General features: G+C 40.5%; 1 long non-coding RNA gene across 1 annotated transcript; it reads right to left on the bottom strand.

The window, feature by feature from the left end:
* Positions 1-2,907: 2,907 nt before the first annotated feature.
* LOC118898875 lies at positions 2,908-25,015 on the bottom strand. Its single transcript, XR_005020845.1, has 3 exons — positions 24,992-25,015; positions 19,092-19,094; positions 2,908-2,972 (listed from the first exon to the last, which is right to left on the bottom strand). It is a non-coding gene; the product is annotated as an uncharacterized LOC118898875 (long non-coding RNA).
* Between the last annotated feature and the right edge of the window lie 2,336 nt (positions 25,016-27,351).

Genomic DNA, 27,351 nt, shown 5'->3' with positions numbered 1-27,351 from the left:
TTCTTTCTTTCTGGTTTTTTTTGGGGGGGGGCTAATTTTTTTTTGGTAATTTCATTTTAATTCCAATAGTTTGGAAGTTTCTTTTCTTTTAGTGGTTACTCTAGAAATTAAACATGCATATTTAACAGACCTCTGGAGTTAATCAAATCTTATACCCTCCTTCTGGATCACACAGGGACATTAGAGAACTTACTTCATTTACACCTCTAATAATTCCTAGATTATAGGTTTCATTCTATTTTTAAAATCCTATGAACCATTGATATTGTTTTACACAGCCCATGTCCATTTCGAATTACCCACAGATCTACAGTTTCTTAGCTCTTCCTTCTATCTGATACCTCAGACTTCCACCTGTACTTAAAGTACATCCATAGAATTTCATTCTAATCAGAACTGATTTTGGTGAACTCTCTCAGTGTCGGTTTGTCTGGAAAAAATGTCAATTTTACTCTCATTTTAAAAAATTATTTTTATAGGTTTGAGAAGGGAAGTTTACATTCTCTCAGCACGTTGAAGATAGCGCTTTCCTGTCTCCGGACACTCCCACAGAAGATCTTCAGCAGTCAGCTGGAGATCTAACTAAATTGCTCCTTTGAAAGGAAACTACCTTTTTTTTCCCTTGCTGCTTTTTTTTTTTTTTTTTTTTTTAATTTATTTATTTATTTATTTATGGCTGTGTTGGGTCTTCGTTTCTGTGTGAGGGCTTTCTCTAGTTGCGGCAAGTGGGGGCCACTCTTCACCGCGGTGCGCGGGCCTCTCACTATCGCGGCCTCTCCTGTTGCGGAGCACAGGCTCCAGACACGCAGGCTCAGCAGTTGTGGCTCACGGGCCTAGTTGCTCCGCGGCATGTGGGATCCTCCCAGACCAGGGCTCGAACCTGTGTCCCCTGCATTGGCAGGCAGACTCTCAACCACTGCGCCACCAGGGAAGCCCCCCTTGCTGCTTTTAAGATTTATTCTTTGCATGCAAAACTGTACGCACTTTCACTATGGTGTATTGGATGAGATTTCTTTATGCTTATCCTACTTGAGAATCATAATTTCAGATCTGTGAATTGGTATTTTTCCATCAGTTCTGGAAGACTCTCAACAATTATCTAACCAAATACTGCCTCTGCCCCATCCATTCCTTCTTCCTTCTAGCACTCAGATTAAATACATATTAGAACGTCTCACTCTGACCTTCAATCTCTTAACCTCACTTCCATGTTTTCTATTATTTTACCTGTCTGTGCTGCATATGACATTTTTGCTGACCTCTCTTTTAGCTCTCTCTTTTCATCTATTGTCTAAATGGCTTTTAAACCTGTCTGGTAGGTCGTTAATATTCTGCAATAGGGGACTGCATTTTTCATGTTTAGAAGTTCTATTTGATTCATTTTGTAATCTTCTACATCACTGCATTCTTCCCTGCAGTTATTTTCACGTTTGTCTCTATTTAAACAAAATAAGCCTCTTTAAAAGCAAAAACAAAAATGCCTCTGATGATTCTAATATCTGAAGTCCTCATAATTCTCTGTCTGCTGACTCTTGTTTTTTGCTGGCTCTCACTTATAGTGCTTTGCTTCCTTGTACTTAGTAAAGTTGATCTTACTGTATACTATCGATCACTGTCCTGGAAATATTACTTGCGGTGTTCTTTTAGGTCTAGGATAAAAGATCCTTCCTGTAGGAAGAATTTGTGTTTTCTTCTGTAAAGCATCTAAGGAGGCATTTCCAGGCTAGTGCCACCAGGTGATGTGATGAGAATTTGGACTATAAATCCATTACAGGGCTAGATTTTGGTTTCAATTTTGCAAGGATGAGTTTTGGTTTTTGTTTTTAATTCCTTCCTGGCTGTACTCTATGCTAAGGTAACTTTCTCTGAAGTCTCTTGTGCAGAGAGTGAGTTTCCTTCTGACTCAACCTTACTCTAATGTGTAGTTCCTTTAGGATTCGAGGATAAAATGATAGGGGTCTCCTTTGACAGTCACTGGACTTTGACCTCTATCTCCAGCACCACAAGACCATCAAAACCAAGTTCAAATTTTATCAGATCATCAAGTGTCTCCAAGGTAAAAGCAGCTTCTACGTGCTCTATTCCTGCTTAAGCCATCTGGGTTCACATTCTCCCTTACAATTTAGTCTGGTAATTTCTAACAATGGTAATACATAAGTCAGAATAAACTAATGTATGCTGCAGTACAAAGCCCCCTAATATCAGTGACTTAAAACAACACAGATGTATTCTTTTTTTTTTTTTTTAAATTTTATTTACTTATTTATTTATGACTGTGTTGGGTCTTCGTTTCTGTGCGAGGGCTTTCTCTAGTTGCGGCAAGCGGGAGCCACTCTTCATCGCGGTGCGCGGGCCTCTCACTATCGCGGCCTCTCTTGTTGCGGAGAACAGGCTCTAGACGCGCAGGCTCAGTAATTGTGGCTCACGGGCCCAGTCGCTCCGCGGCATGTGGGATCCTCCCAGATCAGGGCTCGAACCCGTGTCCCCTGCATTAGCAGGCAGACTCTCAACCACTGCGCCACCAGGGAAGCCCCCACAGATGTATTCTTGATTACATACATCTCTGTGTCAAGTTTGCAGTGGTATGTTCTACACTTTCCTTTCTCACGGATCCATGCGGGCTCACAGAGGCACGATCGTCGGCAATGTTGTTGGCTGTCATGGTGGGAGGAAAGGATCATGGTGAATCACACGTTGATCTTGAAGGTCTGCCAGGAAGAACACAAATCTTTTACCTCTGCTCATATTTTACTATCCAAAGCAAGTCACACGGCTGCATCAGCTTCAAGAGGGTAGGGAAGTGCAAAGCTACTATGGGCTCAGAAAGAGAACTTGAAATAGTGCTAAACATCCCTGATAACTAGCATACTTGTCAACTCTTCAATGTTTTTAGGGAGGTTTTCTTTCAATTGAAGTATAGTTGATTTACAATGTTATATCAATTTCAGGTGTCAGCAGAGTGATTCAGCTTTCTCAGGTTCTTTTCCATTATAGGTTATTACAAGATATTACATATAGTTCCTTGTGCTATACAGTAGGTCCTTGTTGGTTATCTATTTTATATATAGCAGTGTGTATCTGTTAATTCCAAACTCCTAATTTATTCCTGCCCTCTTTCCCCTTTGGTAACCATAAGTTTGCAGTCTATGTCTGAGTCTATTTCTGTTTTGTAAATAAGTTCATTTATATCATTTTAAATCATAGATTCCACATATAAGTGATATCATATAATATTTTATATGATAAAGAAGATGTGGTATATATACACAATAGAATATTACTCAATCATAAAAAAAAGAATGAAGTAACGCCATTTACAGCAACATGGATGGACCTAGAGATTATCATACAAAGTGAAATAAGTCAGACAGAGGAGGTATTTTTTAAATATAGTATTTGCAGTTGTTTTTAGGAGGAAAGTTGGCCCAAGTAATCCCTGTCTGTATTATGCTCCTTTTTTCAATGCCTACTGATATCCAATGAATCTTGGTTACACATCTCTCTCTTCTTTAAAATTTCTCTCTTTCTCTCCCACCAATAATTCCAGGGTGTTGAAAAGCAAGTTGACGGTTCTCCAAGATATTCAGTTATTTAACTATGAAAATTTCATTTACTTTCACAGCACTGTAAATTTTAACCATACATTTGTTAGAACCACAAAACTTGTTTAACATTTATTCTAGGAAACTTTATTTGTTCATTTAGATGGTCAAATATACTTGTTAAAGGAAACTGATTTTGCTTACAAGCCTTAAATGCACACATCAAGTCTACTCTTAATTAACACATTATTTTATATATGCTGAGTGCTTTCTTTCATTAGCAAGAAAACATCAGAGTCTAGTAAAGATTTTTCCCTCTGCATCCTGTTTGAACTAAAGAGCACCCCTAGCAGATTTCAGTTCAAACACAATATGAAGATTCTTCCCCAAGAAGGTCAAATATGTTTGAGCACACGGGAAATATAAATGAGACAGGTAAGGCTCCTGGTCCTATGGAGCTGACATTCTCAATCAAGGGTCAGCAAACTACAGGCTGCAGGCCAAATGTACTCTCTCTGCCCTTGTCATATGCCTGGGTGTCCTTGCCCAGAGTGACCTTGGGAGCCACACGTGAAAATGGCATCTTTCAGCTGGACAGAAAGGAGACACACTCCCCCACCATCAATGAAGAGCAAAATTCTATTGAATTAAGCTGTTCACCTTTCAGAAGTATGGACACACACAGGGTTCTGGATGGCGGGAGATGTGAGGACACACTGGGTGACATAGATACAGAGGAGGAACAAAAGCAAGGGACAGGTTTTGGGAAGAGAATAATGATCATGTGTGGGACACTGGAGCCAGTGGACAGCAGGATGGATCTGTCTGTCTGGAGCTCAGGTGAGAGTTCCTGGCTGGAGAGAATAGATCTGGAGTTGCCATTATTCTAAAGGTAATTAAAGCCCTTGGTGAATGGAAAGGCCCACAAAGCAGCTGAACGTTTCTCTTCTCTCTGGGCACAGAGTCCATGTACACAGCTCACCTGTGCTGTTCCAGTCCTATTTAATGGTGAAAGAGCGACCTATTCTGAAAAATGCTTCTTGTTGCCCTATGAACCATACTGGAAGGTACCTCTCTCCTTTGGAAACATGAAGCCACTCCTCCCTTATTCCCGGGGCGCGAGCAAACAGATGAAGTGGTGGTCTCTATCTCCCATTCACAGCTAGTGAGTACTAATGAGAACAGCTGCCTTCAAACACCAGAAGACGTGTAAACCAGCAACCAGCAATGCTGCGTGTCTGAGAGAGGGGATCAACTTCACTCTTTGGCTAGGGTTTCTGAAAATGTTCTCCCGGGGGTTGGGCAGGGCTGGGAGGGGGTGGGATGGGGGGGAGTGACACTGTCAGTTAAACAAATCTTTCTGAATAATATAAGGTTAACCTGAACAGGGATTTATACCACACTTTTACTACTAAAGTATTTTTAAATAAATTACTATATAGAAAATAGACCATATTTTCTAAAAGTATAAAATTCTCACAAAGTCAGACTCCAAAATTCTCACCATTGACCTTTGATGATTCTGGCAATTGTTAGCAATACAAAAACACACCTCCCCTATTCCTATACCACTGAAAAATTAAATTTTTCCAAAAAAGAGGCAATGAGACGTAAAACAAAACAAAACATTCCATCGGCATGCATATCACTCATTTTAGACATGACTTTGGAAGGAAAGGACTTGGATCTATAGATCCTGGCACTCCATCAACTCCCAAGGTTACTGCGGGAGGGGTTAAAATAATTCCCAAGAGACTCATTTCTGCTACTCTAGTATTTTTATAACTTTTGTAGGAATGAGTAGTAATTTTATTAACACATTTTGTCAACGATATGTAGAGGTACCTTGTCTGCATATGAGCATAGCATCCTTTCATTTGAAAAATAATGGATAAAGGTTTGCCAGCACCAATATGGATGGAGTTCCAAAAGTATGTCCCATTAACCACTTAATAAGGGCATGATCTTGTCATCAGGATCATAAATTTTCCTAACAGTCAGATGGTATAATGTTGATCTCCCCTGCAGTATTTAAGATGGAAGCTTTGTGAGTGGGCTATCTCTGGACCAACCATGTAACTCCAGGAGGATTCAAGTCTCCAGAAAGACATCTGAAGCAAACAAATCCCTGGGGTGGGGATGGTGATCTTATTTGGGGACATTAGAATAAAGGACACTTTGTTGACTTGAAATGGCTCAAATGCCTCCTTATTCCTCAGGTCGTGGTAAGAGTCCTTTCCTGACAACCTAGAAAAGACTCAAAAATATAGACGGTCTGTATAGTAACTAACCTGGCTTTTGGAAGGAAAGATGTGCCTCTCAATTTGTGCTTTATTTTTGCCTTCATGAACAAAAATAAAGGGGTAATCTGAGCCCACTCTTTTCGCTCCACGTTAGAGGCTGCGTGCCCACCTGCTAATCCCACCAGGTCACTTTGATTGATCCCTGAATCTCACCTGCCAGTAATCTGAAGCAAACATTTTGGGAGTGAATATGGGGCAGTTCTTACCCATTTGAATAAATTATGGTGGGAAATGGTGGGAGGCTGGTTTGTTGTATTGATACCTTTTCACCCCATGTGTCCAATTATACCTACAACACAAGGTAAGTGAAAACATTTCCTTTTTGAGGGTTAGTAGGAAAGTATGTTTAAAATTGGTTGTATATAACTTTTTTTTTAAGGAAATGTGTGGGTTTCTTTGGACACATATTCCGTCTTCTATATAATGGTGATGGCTTTGGTTATATGAATATGAGAGAAGCTGCAATAAAAATGGTGGTATTTGAAAACAGTTTCAAATACCACCCCTAGCCCTCCCCTGGATGCACAAAAACGTGCCAGTGATAAGCCTGCTAAGAGTTGGAAATTGTGATACAGGTGTGTGCTATTGAAAATTTTAGTATTACAAATATGTATATATAATATGTACATATATTTTGTATGTATGTAGATTATAATATTATGTAGTATGGCTGAAAGCAAATAAGCCACTGTGGGGTTAAAATAGCAAGCTCTCATCCATCTTGATGGAAATGCTTAGCTGCTTACAATAACAGTATTGAAGTTAGAAACACAGATTATTAAGAATATGGCAGATGGTGTTAAAGGGTCATTTTAAGGAGCACATGCCCAACAGCCCCGAGGTCCAGTTAAGGCAAACCTGCTGCTAGCTTATTTTATTTTTTGCTACCATACAGTCCTTAGTCCTAGAGCAGAGACAGCATCTCTGAACCACATAGATCATTCTTTAGCCTGTGAAACCACCTGTAGAGGCACCAAAGTGCCAACGGGTTGGCCAGCCTTCTTGAGATATAGTGGGGACATGCGCTATGCAATCCCCCCCAAACAAAACATCTGAAACCCCGGGGCTCTGAGAACATGCAGGAGCTATGTTAGGGGGTCCAAAGTAGCCAAGGGTAATGATGGGGAGGTCGAAAAGATTTTTTTAAAGAAACTGAGAATTTCTACATGAAATTTTCATAGTATTGACCATGACCACAAATTCCATTTTGGGAATGGAAACCAGACGCTATATTTTATAGAAACCATCAAGAGTTTGCAGAGACTCATTGGCAGAGCTGGGCCTCGAGGTTAATAATAATAATCTCCAATAATCAAGAGAAGTGTGAACAGCCCTGGGCCTCATGTGAGTCCGTCCAGCAGGCTGTGGGCTTCCTTGTTGCAGAGTAAAGCAAGCTTATTGATGATAGATCGAGGAGGATACCATGATGGTGGTAACTAATCAGAGGGAAGGGCACATAGAAATTTACAATCTGTTCTTTGTACTCAGGTGATGCATTATGATGTTCAGCACCTTGTGAGTTTTAATCCCTTGGAGGCTCACTCCTATTTTTGCTGCAGCTCTGATTCAATTCCCAGAGAAAAGCAAGATGCTGCTGGTGCCCCAGGTAGGGGTGTTTCACAAGGCCTGGGGGGGTCTTCCTTTCAGAAAACGACGCAGCAGAGAGGTGGGGAATTGTTTGAGGAACATTTAGATGTGGCTATTATGTGACCATGGTGAATGAGAACACTTTGTTTCTGGGGGGTCAGCAATGCCCCCAATTTGTTTTTATACATTTGTACTCTGATCGTTATAACAGAATGACAAATATGAGGAAGTTTCTGGGTTGACTCACATCTGTGGCCAGTGCCATGTAACTTATAAGAATAAACACCAACGCAATTGCACACATATTTTTCTCACAGCTGTCCATCATCATAGCATGAGAATTGTTCCACACCGCATTCCCCGCCCCTCCTCAGCTCTTTCAGAATGGCACAATGGAAAGACAATACCACACAGATTAGTTTTCAAGAAAGACACTGAATGGTCAGAGTTTTTATGTGTTTCCTCAAAGAAATATGAATGTGAGGCTTTGCTATGGCATAAGTGGAGGACTTTTATGAAGGGTAATTATCTATCTGTTTTTGGATCCCCAAAATACTTAGAATATATATAAGAACCCAGGCTACACACCTCATATTAAATTATGTAGCACACATGTTCAGAATAAGTTAAAGGGGGAACTTGAGAACCAATTTTAATAATATTTAAACAAATGTATCAGTGCTGATCTTTGAGACTGTTTATCACCCACAATTCAAGACTTAGCGTGAGTGCATTACAGCAGACGATCACTTGGGAAGAGACCACTCTGAGCCTTGGGCTTCCTGGGGAATATGGGACAACGCCCCCATTTTACGAAAACGCTTCAGAATCGAAAATATGTAGGTCCATGAGAGCTCTGAAATATTAGAGGTCGGCCAGATGATGCCAGTTGACAGAGAAGAGCTTTTACAGTGGAACGAAGAGAATAAGTTGTTTGATCCATAGAGAGAGTGATGGCATTGCTGTAAGAAGAATGTGCAGCTTCTGATTATGGCTGCTGTTCTGCAAAGAGAGTACTCAGACAAATCTGTCTTTTCGAATATGTGTGCAGTGGACATGACGCTCTCTATTCTGTGTGCACGGCTGAGCAGCCTCAACGGTCAATACGCGCGTGCTGACTTGGTGACTCCCCGATGACCACCTCTGGGTGGGAGGGTCATTCCATCCTGGTTAGTTGTCAAGTGCTAGGGTTGCCAGTGTACTGTGGGACATCTCCACGTGGCCTGCCTGCTGCGATGGGAGCAGTGATCATTGGAGTCAGAGTGTCCAGTGAATTTAGTGCTTGTTTTCTTCTATGGCTGCCTCACCTGCTTCAGAGGAGTGGGCGCAGTGCTGTGATTAGAGCAACCTGTGAGATGATGTCCGCTAGGTCCCTGGTCAGCTACATTCTCTAGAGAGTCTCTCTTCAGGATGGGCTTTCTAAAGCTGCACCGTTGACCCCTGTCTCCGGAACCCAGGGATTCCTTTGGGGGAGAGGAGTTTGAATGAATGCTATCTGCTTACACCACTGTTGAAAGACGGGGGAGATGGCACCCCATCCTGCCATTCTGATAGCATAAGTTTATATTACTTTCAGGGTAAGATGAAATACACCCACAGATTAATTATGATCACTCTGAGATACTGAAAACCATCCTTTTGATCTGGAAAAGTTCCAAACTGTATTCACTCTAATGGGCATGTTTTTCTGCTCTGTTCTCAGGATGGATGGAAAGCTAATATTTGTGCTCTACTGCACCCAGGCTAAGATCAGCTAACCCATCCCTCTAGGCATATAAAGCCACAGCAGTGACTTGGTATTCTGCAGGGTACTGTAGGAGTAAATGCAGTGCTGGAAGTGACAGATAATGTTCCTGAGATTTGTGAAGCTTGGCATTTTAAAGTCCTTTTGGTGATTATGTTCATCACCTTTGCCAGAAGCAGGAAGCATTATTTTCCCAGCTGGGGTGCGGTTATCAGCGGCCCTGTATTGAGGACAGTTGCTTTAGAGAGTGTTTACTTTGAACCCCCAGAGTATTAATGAGATTGCTGCTGGAGGAATAAATTTGAAGTATGGTCCAATCTCTCCAATACCACTTTAGTGAGAAGCGTGGGAGCTTGCAACCATCAGTTTCCATCTTCTTCGGATATGTCCTCTTGAAAACTCAGAGGTGCTGATATGGCTTTGTTTTGTTGGGAGGATGCCAAAGGCCCCACGTGGACTAGAGCATATCATCAGAGGCTGCTTTACTACAGCATGCATTACAGAGCAGTTGTCTTTGGCATGTGTGACCCTGAGATTTTCAGCATCACAGAGGAGGACTGGGACCCATCTCTAGGTAATTATCTACGTGAACATTCTAGTGAATTACCACTTGGGTATCACATTGAGGATTTATTTCTGCAGACCCCCAGTATTACAGCTCTAAAACACGACGGTGCTCAAAATAATGATGCCACACGGAATGCTGGGTAGAGTGGCCAAAGTTAATTTTGACGGGTTAAAGGACCCCAGGTTTGATTTTTTTTTTTTTTAAGTTTTAAATTATTTATTTATTTATTTTTGGCTGTGTTGGGTCTTCGTTTCTGTGCGAGGGCTTTCTCTAGTTGCGGCAAGTGGGGGCCACTCTTCATCACAGTGCGCGGGCCTCTCACTCTCGCGGCCTCTCTTGTTGCGGAGCACAGGCTCCAGACGCGCAGGCTCAGTAGTTGTGGCTCACGGGCCTAGTTGCTCCGCGGCATGTGGGATCCTCCCAGACTGGGGCTCGAACCCGTGTCCCCTGCATTGGCAGGCGGATTCTCAACCACTGCGCCACCAAGGAAGCCGCCCCCAGGTTTGATTATTGCCAAAAGGGAAAATGAACCCTCGAGTGTTGTCAAGCAGCAGTAGGCCATCATTTGTAAGGAAGACTGTGAAGGACAAAGAAAATGTGGAAAAGAAACTCTGCAAGGGGACCCTATGCGTGTGATTATTAATGACTTTAAAGCATGCCTTTATGGCTGCTGAATCCTTTGACAGACAATGATACCAGCCAGGCCCTTTAATTCTGGGAAAAACTTGTGTACGCATGTGAGGGTGTGTCAGGGGGCGGGGGTGGATGAGAGGGGACAAAACTAGTGGGAAATGGAGATAAGATGTTATCAGAAGTTTCTTAGGAAACTGTCCGGTGCTGGCAGTCTTTACACAGTGAGGAACAGCACTGTTTCCCACACAGCTGATCTAACGAAACTTCCTGCAATACTGAGTGCTGCAGGGCGGTAGCTCTGTAAGCTTGTTGGTACGGACGATAGGGAAAGTCAATAAATGCCTCACCAAGCATGTTATGCTACCATCACGGTCCTTAACCTTATTCTAAATATGTTCTGACCAGGGCAAGGGAAACCATACTGTCAATATAATCACAAAATTTTTATCACCTGCCTAAGGCAAATTACAGATAACTACATAGGCTAGAAAGATGTACGCCAACCATGTGTGCTTCTTCCTGGAAGCCCTCCACAGTGCCACCTAGTGGTCCCTGAAGAGACCTCTGGGTAAATTAAATGCACTGGAGGCTCCTCAACGTTTTGGTTCCTTGATAAACTCCCACTGAAAGCAGGTGTCTTTGCACCCAATCAGCTGCTTCCGAGTGTCTCAAGGAAATGCTCATTCTGGGAGGCTGAAAGGAGGGTAATCCTCCAGCAATCCGGCCGCATGCTTCTGCACCATGCAGACTTGGCAGTGTTTGACGGCAGGCTAGGGAATCTGAGCCTATTGGAATTACTTATGTGAGTATCCTCCGAACACAGCAAAACTACAATCTATTTCCTATCATCACGGAAATTGCCCTTGATACCCTTAAGGGTAAAATCCCTCTAATCCACCCAAACCAGCTCTGCACTGCGAAGTGTAGTTGAGACAGTCAGATTCCTCAAACGCTAGCATGTTCTGTCATCTATCTGGTTCTGAGACTTCTGACCAGTTGTTAGCAGAATATAACAAGAAGCTTTATCTGGTGAACTGTCATCAGGTGGAACAAATGAAGAACATGCTTTTACTTCCTTTTCAGAGGAAAATATGGTTAGACCTGTGCTGTTCAGTGCAGTCATTAGCCACACAGGGCCACTGAGCACTTGAGATGTGACTGGTCCAGAGTGAGACGTGATGTAAGTATAAAATACACACCAAATGTCAAAGATACCATATGACCCAGCAATCCCACTACTGGGCATATACCCTGAGAAAACCGTAATTCAAAAAGAGTCATGTACCACAATGTTCATTGCAGCTCTATTTACAAGAGCCAGGACATGGAAGCAACCTAAGTGTCCATCATCGGATGAATGGATGGAGAAGATGTGGCACATATATACAGTGGAGTGTTGCTCAGCCATAAAAAGAAATGAAATGGAGGTATTTGTAGTGAGGTGGATGGAGTTAGAGTCTGTCATACAGAGTGAAGTAAGTCAGAAAGAGAAAAACAAATACAGTATGCTAACACATATATATGGAATCTAAGGAAAAAAAAAAAAAAGGGTCGTGAAGAACCTAGTGGCAAGACGGGATTAAAGACACAGACCTACTAGAGAATGGACTTGAGGATATGGGGAGGGGGAGGGGTGAGATGTGACGGGATGGGAGGGTGTCATGGACATGTATACACTACCAAGTGTGGAGTGGATAGCTGGTGGGAAGCAGCCACGTGGCACAGGGAGATCAGCTCGGTGCTTTGTGACCACCTAGAGGGGTGGGATAGGGAGGGTGGGAGGGAGGGAGACGCAAGAGGGAAGAGATATGGGAACATATGTATATGCATAACTGATTCACTTTGTTATAGAGCTAATTAAAAAAAAAAGAAAAAAAAGATATCATTGCTAAAAAGTGAAAAATATCCCATTAATGATTTTTTTAATATTTGTTATCTCTTCAAATGATTTTTTGGTGCATGTATTAATTAAACTATATCATTGCACTTAATTTCACCTATTCATTATACCTTTAATATATGGCTCTCAGCAAATTTTAAATTACATAGTTTGCTTGCATTTGTAGCTTATGTTATATTTTTACTGGACAGTACTAATGACAAAATTTCATCCAGTTCTGATTAAATAGACGGGGGAAGACAAAGTCTGCAGCTGTGCTCTATACCAGCTCTGGTCTAAGAGTGTGTTCAAAAAGAAGAGATGCTTAGACATGTCTTTCCTGAGGGTCAATGGACCATGCCTGCACCAAACTCATATTCCATGTGCAGAAATATTGGGCAATGAGAATTGATGCTGCAGAGAAAATCCAGCACTTCTGCTGAATAAGATGAAGTAACATAAGCAAGTAGACGTGAGGTCAGAGGAGGGCTATAGGAGTAAAAGTAAGTGAGTAATGTTTTGTGTTATTATTACTAACCTGGACTACTTTGCCATGCAACCTGGCACAGGGAAGCACCAGCCCAAGGGAGGGATGTTTCCATCACCGCTTAAGCGTACGACAAATTCCACTGTTTTTCTTGAAGAAACATGAAGGCATAGAAGGATGTGCAGCTCCCCAAACATGCTTGTCTGGTGAATCTGGGGAACTACAGATGATCCTGATGTTGAATGAGGATAGCTGCTCGTACAGGAAAAGCCTGGCTTACTTTATAAAAGGAAAGAGAGTTTTTATGATTCCTGCTTTTCTTCTTTTAAAGTGATGTGAAATAAATTTCTTAGTTTATTAGTGTGGGGGAAGGTATGAGTTTGGGGAAAGAGTGAAAAATCACCCATAAGGTAATAAACAAAATACCACGAGTCAGCTTATGAATGACATCATAATCTTTTTTATCACCACAATTGATGGAACACCTGTCGGGAGATACACGTCTGTGGAGAGTCAAAGATTAGCAGTAGCAGTCTATGATTGCCCCAACACCAGTTGTTTTATTTATAAAATAAATAACCCTGTTGTTTAGACAGAGTACGGTGGAATATATTTTTACATTCTGGCTAACAGATAATCCCTGCCACTGTTAGTATAAGAAATGAACTTTTAAAAACAGCTGTGATATAGCCACATGTTACAGACTATGGAATATTCCTCTTCTGAAATGTCAACAGTATTTTACCTTAAAGTAGATTATAAAGTTTTTTGGAAAACTACTATTTAGGCAAGTGTCTAAGTAAAGACAAATTTACCAGTTGCTTTACAGAAATAAGCTTTAAGGCACCAAAATTTACAATAATTTGAATATTTTAAAAACGGATTTAATCATAACATACCAAGTAAATAAAAATCCACAAGCCATAGTGATCCTCCAAAAAGGGGGAAAGGATGAGATAAAGCTCTTCTTTACAAATGTAAACTTAATGAATATAAAAGAATAATGGAACTAGAGTCAGTAGTTTCCAGCCTCTATTATGGTAAGGCAAACATCAGCACTGGTTGCTAAAATCTGTAGGTGAAATTTGATTGGGGAACAGGATATTTGCATGGTGCCAAAGTATCAGCCTACAGATTTCTCACTGATGTACGAATGAAAGTATACCTTTGTAATGAAGGAATCTGATGATCACCCCCTTAATCAAATGATAAAATTTACATCACTAATCGTGAGATACCATGACATCCTAGGCCTCCTGATATGAAGTGTACAACATTGTCTATGAAGTATTCATGCCAAAAATGTTTATATCCAATCAAGCCTAGAACTATAGTATCCAATATTAGGCACATGTGGCTATTGAGCAGCTGAAATAAGGCTAATCTGAATTGAGATGTGCTGTAATGTAATATACTGAATTTTGAAGACTTTGTATGAGATAATAGAGTGTAAAATATCTCATATTGATTACACATTAAGTGATAATATTGTGGAAATGGGTTAAATGAAACATATTAAAATAATTTCACTTGTTTCATTTTATCCTTTAAGTTAACTTAACGTTTTACTTTTTTAAAAGGACTAACCTTAAAGTTTTAACTGCTGTATCAAATCTCAATACTTCAAGAGTCTTAACAAATTAAAAATAGAAGAAATTGACATTTGTGTCACTCTCCCCAGCAGTGATTCAACAGACCTGGTCATATATGATCACTATTATTAAGTGACAACTCAATAAAAGTCCCTTAAGAATAGCAAATTGCTTTGGCTGATCTATCAGACTCACATATAATTAAGAGAAGGGGTCATTGACTAGTCCACAGAAGCTCCTCTGTTCTAATTTTACAAGACAGGAAGAACAGATATTCATTGCAGATAAACCTTCATCATTACTAGTTATATATAGTTCAAGCAGGGGGGTAATCAGATATTCCTGGAGGTGTACCTTGTCACAGAAGTTTTTTTCATAGTGTATATATGTGTGTGCTGTCTCAGAAAGGTCCCTGTGACTTGGTTCATTCATTGAGCTATGTATTTACTGTGCTTAACATGTATTTAAAAGCCATTGTCACTATTGTGTCTATGTGTGTGAGTGTGTGTGTGTGTGTGTGTAAAACATTCTGAGAAAAATCTGTGGAGTGATGGTATGGCTGTCCGTGGGAATTCTTACTGTCAACTTCTCCTTCCACGGATGCATTGTTGTTTGGGTTTTTACTTTTTAGAAAGTTCTCTTCTAAGTTCCCTCTTACATTCTGTAGAAGTCTCATCCACTTTTTGACCATATTTTTTCTGAACAGTCTTTTGACATTCCTCAACACACTCACAGTCATACTTCATAACTGTCCTCATGTAAGGCCTAAAAATATCAACATTTCTTTCAAGAGAGATACAGCCTTTCCAAATAAGCCTGGGAAGCTTCATCTCCATCCTTGTCCCAGTCATCACTGACATTCCATGAAGTCATCCCGAATCAACACAAGTCCTCTTTAACCTTGCTACAGCTTCCAATTCTTGTCCTCTTTTTAAAAAACCATTTGCTTCTCCTAAGTATTCCCATGTCTCAGGAGGTACAGGTGCATCTACACAATGAAAATGAGAAAAAGACAAGTCTGTCCATTCAGCATTGACCTGGGAGTCCTAGCCAGTGGGATAAGGCAAGGAAAATAAATAAAAGGTGTAAATATCAGAAAGCAGAAAGTAAAACTTTCATATTCACAGAAGGAATAATTGTTTATTAAAAAATCCAAAATTAACATCTAATTAGATGAATGATTAAAATTAAATACTGATTTTAGCATGATCATCGAACATAGGACAGTATATAAAAATGAATTGTTTTTCTATGTACTAGCAATGGACAATTGGAACAATAGTGTCAAACACCACCAAATAATTAAGTAAATCTAACAAAAGATATGCAATACCACTGTACTGAAAACTATTGAACAATACTGAGAGAAATCTACATTTCTAAATAGTGGAGAGATAAACTGTATTAGGAGTTAGACAATTCAATATTTTTAAGATGTCAGTTACCTTCAAATTGATCTATACAGTCTCAGTCAATACAGTCTCAATCAAAATCCCAGCAGGTTTTTTGTTGGAAATTTAAACGTTGATTTTTAAATATTTATAGAAATGCAAGGATGCAGAATTGCAAAGAATTCTTTAAAGAAAAACAAAGATAAAGGACTGAACTACCAGGTTTCAAAACTTAATTTAAAGCTATAAAAATCAAAACAATTTGTATTGTTGTAAGGGTAGACAAATAGACCAATGAAATAGAATAGAGACTTCAAAAACAAATCTAGGGCTTCCCTGGTGGCGCAGTGGTTGAGAATCTGCCTGCCAATGCAGGGGACACGGGTTCGAGCCCTGGTCTGGGAAGATCCCACATGCCACGGAGCAACTGGGCCCGTGAGCCACAACTACTGAGCCTGCGCGTCTGGAGCCTGTGCTCCACAACAAGAGAGGCTGCGATAGTGAGAGGCCCGAGCACCGCGATGAAGAGTGGCCCCCACTTGCCACAACTAGAGAAAGCCCTCGCACAGCAACGAAGACCCAACACAGCCATAAATAAAAACAAAAAACAAAAAAAAACCCCCAAATCTATACTTATATAGTCACTTTATAATAAAGGCACTACTACAATTTAGGAGAAAGAATGGTCTTTTAACTAAATGTTTTTGGAGCAATTGCATATTCTTTTTTTTTTTTTTTTTAATTTGATCCATGCTTCACACTACACACAAAAATTAATTTCATATGGATCATAGTTCTAAATACTAAAGGTAAAACAATGAAAATTTTGGAAGTAAATATCTTCATGACCTTGGGGTAGAAAAATTTTTCTTAAATAATACTTCAGAGTACTAAGCATAAAAAAAGAAGATTTATTAACAGAACTTCATTAAAATTAAGAACTTCTGTTCCTTAAAAAAATACCATTAAAGTGAAAAGGCAAGCCCTTTATTGGGAGAAGATATTTGCAGTAATAATATCCAACAAAAGACTCATCTAGAATACAGAAAGAACTCCTACAAGTCAATAAGGAAAAGACAAAGAACTCAGTATAAAAAAAAAAGGGCAAAGACATAAGCTCTTCAAAGAAGAGGATATCCAAATAACTGATAAACATGAAAAGACTCAGCCTCATGACTTTTCTGAGAAATGCAAATTAAACGTGATGAGGTACAACAACACATTGACCACAATAACTAAAACTAAAAAGCCTGAGAGTCCCAAGTGTTGGTGAGAATATAAAGCAACTGGAACTCTCATATTTCCCCAAACTGAAAAGGGTACAAATGTTCATCATCAGGTGCACTCAGTACCTACTCTTCCTTCAGATATCAGCCCAAGCGTCATTTCCTCAGAGGAAGATTCCTGACTCCTCAGACTAGGTATACTTGCTACTGTTACAGGAATCACTATGTGATGCAGCATGTGTTTTGATTGCATGTGAACATGAATTCTTTATAGCTTTGAGGCATTTTTATCAAGATTCCACCAGACCTTGCATCTTCCTGGCGACTCACAGCAGAGCTCAGCCAAAAGGACAGCTGAGGTACCACTTGGTGGGACTAGCAATCTGAGCATTGTTTGCTGATTTAAGGCTACAAGTCAATGGATGCAACTGGCCCTTTAATCACCACAAGTCAATGGATGCAACTGGCCCGTTGATAGAGCCTTGAGTCTGGACCCTAGGAAGGGCTTCTCTACAAGGTTGGGGTGGGGGGCACCTCCATGACTCACCCGAATCAGACAGGACAGCATTTTTCTATCTTTTCAACTTGCTGCCTGACTTCCTCAGTTCCATGACTTTTCACCTCTGTTCTATTGCTACTTCCTCTCCGGCCACACCTCCACTTTCTCCTGAAATCTTCCCTCTGTGTTGTCTCAAACTACATTCTCTTCCTAATTGAACACAATTTATGACCTTCTCATTCTCTCTTTACCTCCCTCCTCAAAACACTCCTAGGCCTCCCAGGGAACTCTAATTCCTTCACTAGTCTACTTTCTCCCCATCCAACAGCTCCCCTCTGACAGCTTCTTCTTCCTGCCTTCTCGTGTCTGTGATGTATGTGGATTGTTACGTGGGTCACAGATGTGACTTTCTGATTAAGAGATTGATTTGATGATTTTTAAAAATATAAAAATATATAAATATATTTTTAAAATATAAAAATACACAATGTGTATAAATGGATGGTGATGGCTGCACAACAATATGAATGTACTTAATACCACCGAACTGTACACTTAATAATGATTAAGATAGTACATTTTACGTTATGTCTATTTTATCACAATACAAAATGGAAAAAATGGGAAAAAAACCAGCATGTTACAGACGTAAATAATAGACTGGAAGAGTGAAGACATTTACAAATTATGTTTGTTCTTGGGATGCATGTGGCTGCAAGTAAATAAAACTAAACTTAATGTGGCTTTTTAATAAATAAATAAAAATAAAAACAACACTCAGCAAAAAGGTAAATGCACCAGTCAGTTCTTTCTAAAATGGTCCAACCAGTTTTATGTGCAGAAAATTTCCAGCTGTGGCTTGCAGGTAGCTAGGTGTTCTTTCCTGTGAAATGGACCACTGACACTTGGAGGACTTGTTGGCAGGGCAAATAGGCACTTGCAAGCTCTTCAGCTGTGTAAGGATTACATCCTGTGCAAAGACAAAGATGAAAAAGCAACTTATGCTAGATAATTGTGCTACAGATCAGTCGGCCTCCAGTCTTTGAGGAGTCTGGAGAGACTATGAGTTAGAAGGAGTGTCAGAATATGTATTCTAGGTTTGTCCTTGGAGAAACATACTATGAGCAAATTATATTAATTCCCTTGTTGGTACCCAAAGCCTGCATTTTGGTCATTTCTAAAAGAAAGGAAATTAGGTTGTATTTACAAACGCAGGAAGTGTTCCTGCCTCTGGAACCCCTGAGGCTATTATTAAAATGATCAATTTCCAGCCTAGTAAAGTGAAATGACACTCTAGGTCATGATAGGGAATGTCTTTCCTGAATAATGCATAATACAAACTTGTTTACTTCTGACTTTGGTACAAAGATTGTTTTTTCCTTCCTTGGTTTATGTGCTATTTGTTCTCTGGGGAATTCTTTGCCCTATACTCTTGAAGACACTTTTAATTTGATACTTTCTTGGATCCTGGATTTCCCTTGAGGGATCAGCCTTTTTACCAAGAACTCCCTAGGATTCTGATCAGGCAGGGATACAGGAAACCTGAATTAAATCCCTGACCTTGCCCCAGACCTGCCTTAAGCTAGTCTCTGCCCCGCTCTGGGCCTGCTGTCTCTGCTGTAGAATGGTGGTAAAAATACACACTCTGCCTGTCTTGCAGGTGGTTGACTGGGGGAAAAGACGATGTGTGAAAGAAATTCAGTGCACATATAAGATGTTCCAGTATTCCTATAACACAAGCACACTGGCAGGGGACGATGTGAATGCCTGAGAGCTGTTTTGCATGGAACAAAGATCTTGATGTTCTCAGCAGTTTTTCTGCTTTCTGTAAAGGGCTCCAGCCACTCTTCTGCTGCCATTGGACCCAATTAAAACTTCACACGGGCAAGAATGATAAGAGCCACTACTGTGTGGTAGACACTGGGGGGATACAAGGTTCCTGTCTTCAAGGAGCTTATAGTTTAGCTGAGGAAAGAAGAAATACCTATTTGAAAAGTGGATGGAAGGCAAAATATATTTCATTTCTTTGCCTGGTGTATTAGTTTACTAGGGCTGCCATAACAAAGTACCACAAACTGGGTGATTTAAACAACAGAAATTTACTTGCTCACAAGTCTGGAGGGCAGAAGTCTGAGATAAAGGTGTCAACAAGATTGGTTACTTCTGAGGCCCCTCTCCTTAGCCTGTAGGTGGCCGTCTTCTCCCTGTGTCTTCTCGTGGTTTCCCTCTCTACTTGTCTGTGTCTTAAAATCTCTTCTTATAAGGACACAGGCCCATTGGATTAGGACCCACCCACATGGTCTCATTTTAATTTAATTACCTCTGTAAAGACCCTGTCTCCAAATGTAACCCAGCAGGACCCTAGGCGGTCTTTCTGGGACAGGCCTTCCCCCATATCCTCTGCTCTAACTCCTCTCTGAAGTACCAAGATAACAGAATTTGATGCACATTTCCTGAGTTCTTTTACAGATGTGAAAACCCCCCACCAAATGCAAGATGTTAACTACTTGACCATGAGCACATAGGTCCAGGCCTCCTAGAGCTTAAGTACTGATAATGTTAACACTGTGACACCACACTGTTCCCTCACCATCAGCCCGTCAGAGAATTGTGCATGAGCTGGTCACATACCTTGCGACACCCCTCCATCACCTGGCTTTTAAAAATGCCTTGCTGAAACCCTTCGGGGAGCTCGGGGTTTTTAGGGCATGAGCCACCCGCCTCCTCCCTCGCAGGGCCCTGCAACAAACCTTTCTCTGCTCCAAACTCCGATGTTTTGGTTTGTTTGGCCTCACTGTGCTTCGGGCACACGAACTTGCGCTAACAGAAATATAGTCACATTCTGAGGTACTGAGGATTAGGACTTCAGCATAAGAATTCTAGGCGGACAAAGTTCATCCTATAACACCTGGTTTCCAAATGTTGGAGTATCAGGGTTCTGTCTTTTTTTTTCTTCTCCATCTTTACTCTGTGTATGATTTCATCACCTCCTGTGACTTGAAATACCATTTATGCTTATGATGCCCTTAACTATACCCTCAGCCTTGGCTCCATTCTGAGCTGTAGAATGTACATAGAAATTGTCTAATTGCATCTCCTCCTTGGGTGTCTAAAGTCATCTGAAACCTAACATATTCTAAAACCATTCTATACCCTCTGCCTCTGCCTCAGCTCCCCACTTCTTTTCATCCATTAGTCTCTCTCTTCCCTATAAATGGTACCTCTCATCCCCCAGTCACCGTCCTCTTGGTGGAACTGATTACGCCTGCAATTGTGTTTTTATTCCTTTATCTGCTTTTTGCCTGAATTCCTGAACTAGAATGTCTGGTTCATAGTAGCCATTCAATAAATGATTGCTTGGGGCTTCCCTGGTGGCGCAGTGGTTGAGAATCTGCCTGCCAATGCAGGGGACACGGGTTCGAGCCCTGGTCTGGGAAGATCCCACATGCCGCGGAGCAACTGGGCCCGTGAGCCACAACTACTGAGCCTGCGCGTCTGGAGCCTGTGCTCCACAACAAGAGAGGCCGCGATAGTGAGAGGCCCGCGCACCCCGATGAAGAGTGGCCCCCGCTCGCTGCAACTAGAGAAAGCCCTTGCGCACAGAAATGAAGACCCAACACAGCCATAAATAAATAAATAAATAAATAAATAAATGATTGCTTGAATAAATTATGAAAATAGTTATACAGATGCCACATGCATACAGAGGGAGATATCTGTGGGCTTGAGAAGTATGGTAGGGTCCATGCAGGGGTGTGCTGGAGCTGGCTTTAGCCAGCTTGCAAGAGACAAGTGTCAAGTTTTCAGTTGTTAAATACAGCCATTATTAAAAATTAAGTTAAATTTACAATTAAATATATGACAAATAAAAGTGATACTCAACTCCTTCCTTCTTAATTATTTTACTTTATTTTATTATTATCTGTTTGTTTCAGATTATTTTATTGTATCTGATGGTAGAAATACTTTATAAAGATGTGCTTCTGCTCATCTCTTCCCAGCTCTGCATTCAGCGACATCACATCGGTAGATTGAAATTGGCGAGAGTGGAAATATTTACTCTATGGAAATCAGTAAATGCTTTTGGATTTTTGTTTGTTAGGTTGGGTGGGGTTTTTTGTTTGGTTTTGTTTTGTTTTCTGGAGAGCTGATTGTGAAATGTTTACCAGCACACTATAGCTTCCTTGTAATAGATATCCTTGAAGGATGATGAGGATCTGTATCTATAGGGGTGAGAGGAAGACTCTAGGCAGTAGCCAGAGCATAAGCAAAGGTCCAGAAGTAGGAATAGTATTCATGTTTGGAGGGCCATGTATGTGTTGTGTTTGTGTGTGTGTGTGTGTGTGTGTGTGTATGTGTGTGTGTGTGTGTGTGTGTGTGTGTGTGTGTGTGTGTTGGTAGGAATTGGGGGAAGATGGGGAGTGGAATCACTCTAGCAGCATCCAGGATACTAGGCTAAGGGGCTTGGATTTTATTCTGTAAGCAATAGAACACCAGTGAAATTTTTTCAGCAGCCCAGTGATGCAAAAACACGTATAGTAAATGCTCAGTGAATTCCTGAGGAATGGAATGAAGGAGGGTACTTTTGGGAGAGTAAACACTATTCATAACTCTTTATATGCTTTACCAAGGTTGTTAAGAGTCTACACGAATCATTCTGAACATGTGAGCTGAAGATGCTCACCAGGGAGAAAAAATTATTTCTTCAGCTAAAACTTCTCCAGATTTTAGTGAACTGAATGAAATTAAACAGAGATTGATTCCTCAATAGAAAAATCTCGTGGAAAAACAAAAGCCAAAATGTGGAGTGAAGATGATCAATCTGATGAAAGTTCAACGTGACTGTCCACAGAAAAGAAATCATCCTGACTTTTACTGCCAATAAACCTGCCAATATACTCTCCACTGACTTGAAAAGGTGAGCAAATGTGGTTTTCCATATGTTTACTTAAGGATGTGTTTTTTCCTCACAGTTGAAGCTCATTAGTAGCAGCTGAAAGTGATTACAGGCTATTTAAAACAGAGTAATGAGGTAGCTAAGTACTAATGATATGACACTCATTGTTACCCATTCAGTGGTGCTCTTTGTGTCTTACCTGTGATTGGGGGAAGAGCATGAGTTCTAAATACAAAGGGGTCTTGTCATCTCTATTATATAAAAACACTACAATTATGCACACGGAAAGAAAACCCTGGAGGAAGAAGAAGGTCGACCTTCTACCTCTCCCTTGACATAAACTATAAGATAAATCCAACAATGTGAGGGGTATCTGGACTCTAATGGCTAATCTTCCCTCTTGATATGAAGACAGGTGTATATGGAAAGAGAAAAACAACTTAATGGTAAAGGGAGAAAAGAACTTAAAAATGACATGAGTGTTTGCAAAAGGACAAGGAAAACGTAAAAGTTTAATAAGCAACATGTATCCCTTTGTCTGAAAGGACATTGTCAATCTCAGTGAGAAACGGAGAAAGTTTTCTTCATTGTTCTTACTTGAGCCCCTTTAGTAATATTGACAATGCCTAATGAGAGATGATTATATTGCAAATACTATTTTTCCAGAAATGAGGAGTTTAGTAGAGAAATTTGCACCATCAGTTTGAAGTTCGAAACAACATATACACTTATGTAATAACCTGCCAGACAATTTGATGATGATGGTGATGATGAGGAAGAGGAGGAGGAGGATGAAGAGGATGTCTCACTGAAATTTCCACAGAAATGTATATAATATGACCTAAATACAGAAACCCACCTGTTTTAAGACTCATTCAAAAGCAGTCAACACATTACAGAGAGGAAACTTTTAGTAATGGAAATACAGCCAATATTTCACTTGAGTTTAGCAGAATGTACCAAATAATTAATCTACAAGGGGTTTGAGTCTCAAAGGTTATGAGAACTTTATATATTGTCTTGAAAAGCAGAGAAACCCCTGGTGAAGGGTTAGTTTAACCTACCTCGCCTAATGCAGAAGATAGGATGGGTTAGAGAGATCTTAACCTGCTCTCTACCATCTCCCTCTTGGCCACAGGCAGACATCATGCCTGACCACACTCCTCGCCTCTTGTTTAGCCCCGTAATTGTTTTCCCCACTGCTGTCAGGAAAAGCTTTGTCACATCCCAGTCTGTCATGTCATAGATCTTTGGTTGCTCCCCATTCCTTGAAGATGAGTCAGCAGGCACACAAGTCTCTCTCTTATTTGCCACTCCTCTCAGATTGACTCCTGATGTCTGCCCTGCTGCATCTTATGCCCAGACCTAAGCTATGGCAAACCTGCAGTTTTTTAAAAGAACTTAGATCTTTCATGTTCCCTGAGCCCTTGCATATCTAATACTCTGTTCGGAAAACCTTCTCCCTCACTTCTTCCCATGCAAACTCCTACACGTACTACAAGACTCAGCTCCAGTAACATCTCATTAAGCTTTTCCTTAGTCTACCCTCTTTCTAGGAAAACACTTGTTGTTCTCTCTCTTCTTCTCCCTGTTTTTTTCTAGCTCTATCCCTAATCATGGCAGACTTGAGATCTTTCAACATTCAGCAAATATTCAGTGAGTGCCTACTATGAGCCAGGAACTACTCTAAATGCTGAGGACGCAGCCATGAACTCATGTCCTTGTGGAGTTTCCACCCCAGCAGGAAAGGCAGGTTCAAACAAACAAACTAAATACTACACTGTGTTTCCTAACTTTGGTAAAGAAGACCTGGGAATTTTAGATTCTGAAAAAAAAAGCAAGATAAAGCCTTAGAAAGGTACACCCTGAATTAACCTAAGCAAGCCTCTTCCCAGTGACCTTATTCTCAGTGTGAGGAAATCTAAGGCAAAGAGATGTTCATGGACTTAGTCAAGGAGAGTCACATCGTTTATCGGTAGCAGAGCTGCATCCTCAACCCCATTTCTTCCTTGAGTGTTGTCTTCATTCTTCTAAAATCTGACGACTCTCAGGCAACTCATTTATGGCACAGCCTTGACTGTAATCAGGGTCTTTCCCTCCTCCAGCTTTATAGAACTGACATATAACATCGTGTATGTTTAATGTGTACAATGTGTTGATTGATACGCTTATATATTGCAAAATTATTATATATTACTTATATATGTAAAATGATTAGCTAACACCTCCAGCCCATCACATTATCACCATTTCTTTTTTGTTGTGAGAACATTTAAGACCTACTCTCTTAGGAACTTTCAAGTATATAATACAAGACTATAAACTATCATCACCATGCTGTACATTAGATCCCCAGAACTTACTCATCTTATAGCCAGAAATTTGTATTTTTTGAGCAATGTCTCCCCATTTCCCCCAAACCCCAGCCTATGGTAACCACCATTCTAGACACTGTGTCTCTGAATTTGGCTTTTTTTAGATTCCACATTTAAGTGATAACCTACAGTATTTGTCTTTCTGTATCTGACTTATTTCACTTAGTATAATGCCCTCAAGTTCCATCCATGTTGTCACAAACAGCAGGATTACCTTCTTTCTCATGGCTGAGTCATATTCCCATTGCATGTATATACATATACATACTATATATATATACACACATACATACATACCACATCTTAATCCATTCATTCATTGATGAACACTTAGATTGTTTTCATATCTTGGTTATTGTGAATTATGCTGCAATGAACATGGGGATACAGATAAAATCAACTCAAAATGAATGAAAGACTTGAATGTAAGACCTGAAACAGTGAAACTCCTAGAAGAAAACATAGGGGGCAAGCCCAGTGAGATAGGTCTCAGCAATGACTTTTGGATTTGACACAAAAAGCAAAGTCAACAAGAGCCAAAATTAACAAGTGAGACTAAATCAATGTCTTTTTCATAGTAATTGTGTAAGGTTATTTGCATGAGGTCGAGTACGGGGTCCAAAGCCCTGCTGATTTGTCAAACCACGGTTTAGCCAGAATGATCAGCTTTCTGCGAAGGCCATTGCTCAGGAGGGTCACGGAGTTGCTAGAGGTGAAATGATTTTAGAAGGCAGGACTCTGAAAAGGTAGCTGCATTTACTGAGTCTCCTCCCATCTCCTCTCGTCTGAGGTATTTCTGCCCGTGGTGTTGGTTGTGTGAAATGCTGATTGGCACGACAGCTAAGTCAGGGATCTAGCCTGCAGGGCCGTCTTCTGCCACATAATGATGAAGTGGTTATGTGAGATTTCTGTTAGAAAAGCAAGCTGGATGGAGACTCATATTTGGCACTTCGTTTCTGAGTCAGTGATTTACACCATCTTTGTGAGAGTTTGGATGTGCCACTTGGTAATAAAGGTAGAGAAGAAAAGGTCCCACCTTCACGCCTTTGCTCATGTTATTGCCCAGCCTGGAGTGGCCCTCCTTACTCCATTCATTGAGCCAAATCCATTCATCTTCTGGGCCATCCTTACCCACAGTGTTCCCGGACTACTCTAGTCTTTGCTGAGCTCTCCTCCCTCTGAAGTACTGTTCCTTCATAGTTCTTCAAACACAGTTTTTGTTTTTATTTAAACCAGGGTTTCTTAACCTCAGCATTGTTGACATTTTGGTCCAGATGATTCTTTGTTGTCCTGTGCATTGTAGGATGTTAAGCAGCTTCTTTGGCCTCTATTCACTACATGCCAGAGCACTGCTCCCAAGTCATGACAATCAAAAATATTTCCAGGCACTGCTGAATGTCCTTTGGGGAACAAAATCACCCTGGATTGAGAAGCATTAATTTAAACTCTCATGCAATTATTAATAACAATTGCAGCAGGAGTGCATTGGAGTTTATGTACTGGTACTTTGCCAAGCACTTTACATAGACCATCATGCTTGATCCTCAGACAAGGAATATCACATTAAGTATACTAGCCCCATTTTATGTATGGGAAAACTGAGTCTAACTTGCCCAAGATCACAGAGCTAGAAGGTGATGGAGTTGAGATGCAAAAGCAGTCCTTCTGACCCCAGAGCAGTTACTTGTAACCACCATTCTGCCCAGCCTGGGGTCTGTTCCAGCATCCCCACTCCCACATGTCTTTTTTTCCCCTGGCACTGGCATTTCTTTCCAGAAGCAGCAGTTTTTCCAACCCTCACAGAGCCAGACTTGTACCATCTGAGAGACTCCAGCACCAGTCAGCTGGTGCCCCCTCCTCAGATATGTGGGTCTCAGGTCCTTGGGGCCCCTCTGCTAAGCCCAGAAATGCCTGAACCAGCTAAGCAGTGCCCCCTCCTCAGAGATCTAAGTTACACCTTGGCAGGGGCTCTTCTTTAAGCTTCTAAATTTTAATAATCTCAACCTCTTCCCTTTGTCCCCCTAGTCCAAGGTAGTAGCTGCTTCCTGCATTTGCTACCTCTGTGATACTTTCTTATTCTCTTTCTGACTTTTTAGTTACCTAGTTAACAATTCTTGATACCTAGCTAACATTCCTTTATACTAAATTATCTCTATTGTGAAATAACTGGTGTGGTTTCTGCATCTTGACTGGACCCTGACCAAGACAGTACTTACCAAGGTTCATTGCTAAATACCCCCGAGGCAAAGGGCAAAACTTAGCAAATTTATTTTATGTAACTCAGGTGATTATCATATATATTCAGAGCTTTGAATGTGACTCCTGGGAATTGTGATATTTATCAACAATGTTAACATATTTAATCTTTATTTATGATGAAATCATGGAGAGAAATAAAACAGAGACTCTCGTACAAGCAATGATGGAGATGTTTTATCATCTGATTTTTTTTCCAGATTTTATTTTATTTTATTTTATTTTATCTTGATTACCAAAGCAAAGACATTGATAAAGCAAATACAATCTGCAATAATAAATACATCCACAATAGATGCTAAATATAATTAAATTATTATATAATTTAGACAGTAAACATGGTCTATTTTTGCTTCTTTCCAATAGAATACA

The sequence above is a fragment of the Balaenoptera musculus genome, chromosome 8 (assembly GCF_009873245.2).
Source record: "Balaenoptera musculus isolate JJ_BM4_2016_0621 chromosome 8, mBalMus1.pri.v3, whole genome shotgun sequence".
In the NCBI taxonomy this organism is placed as follows: Eukaryota; Metazoa; Chordata; class Mammalia; order Artiodactyla; family Balaenopteridae; genus Balaenoptera; species Balaenoptera musculus.
This window is presented reverse-complemented; position numbering and strand designations above follow the sequence as displayed.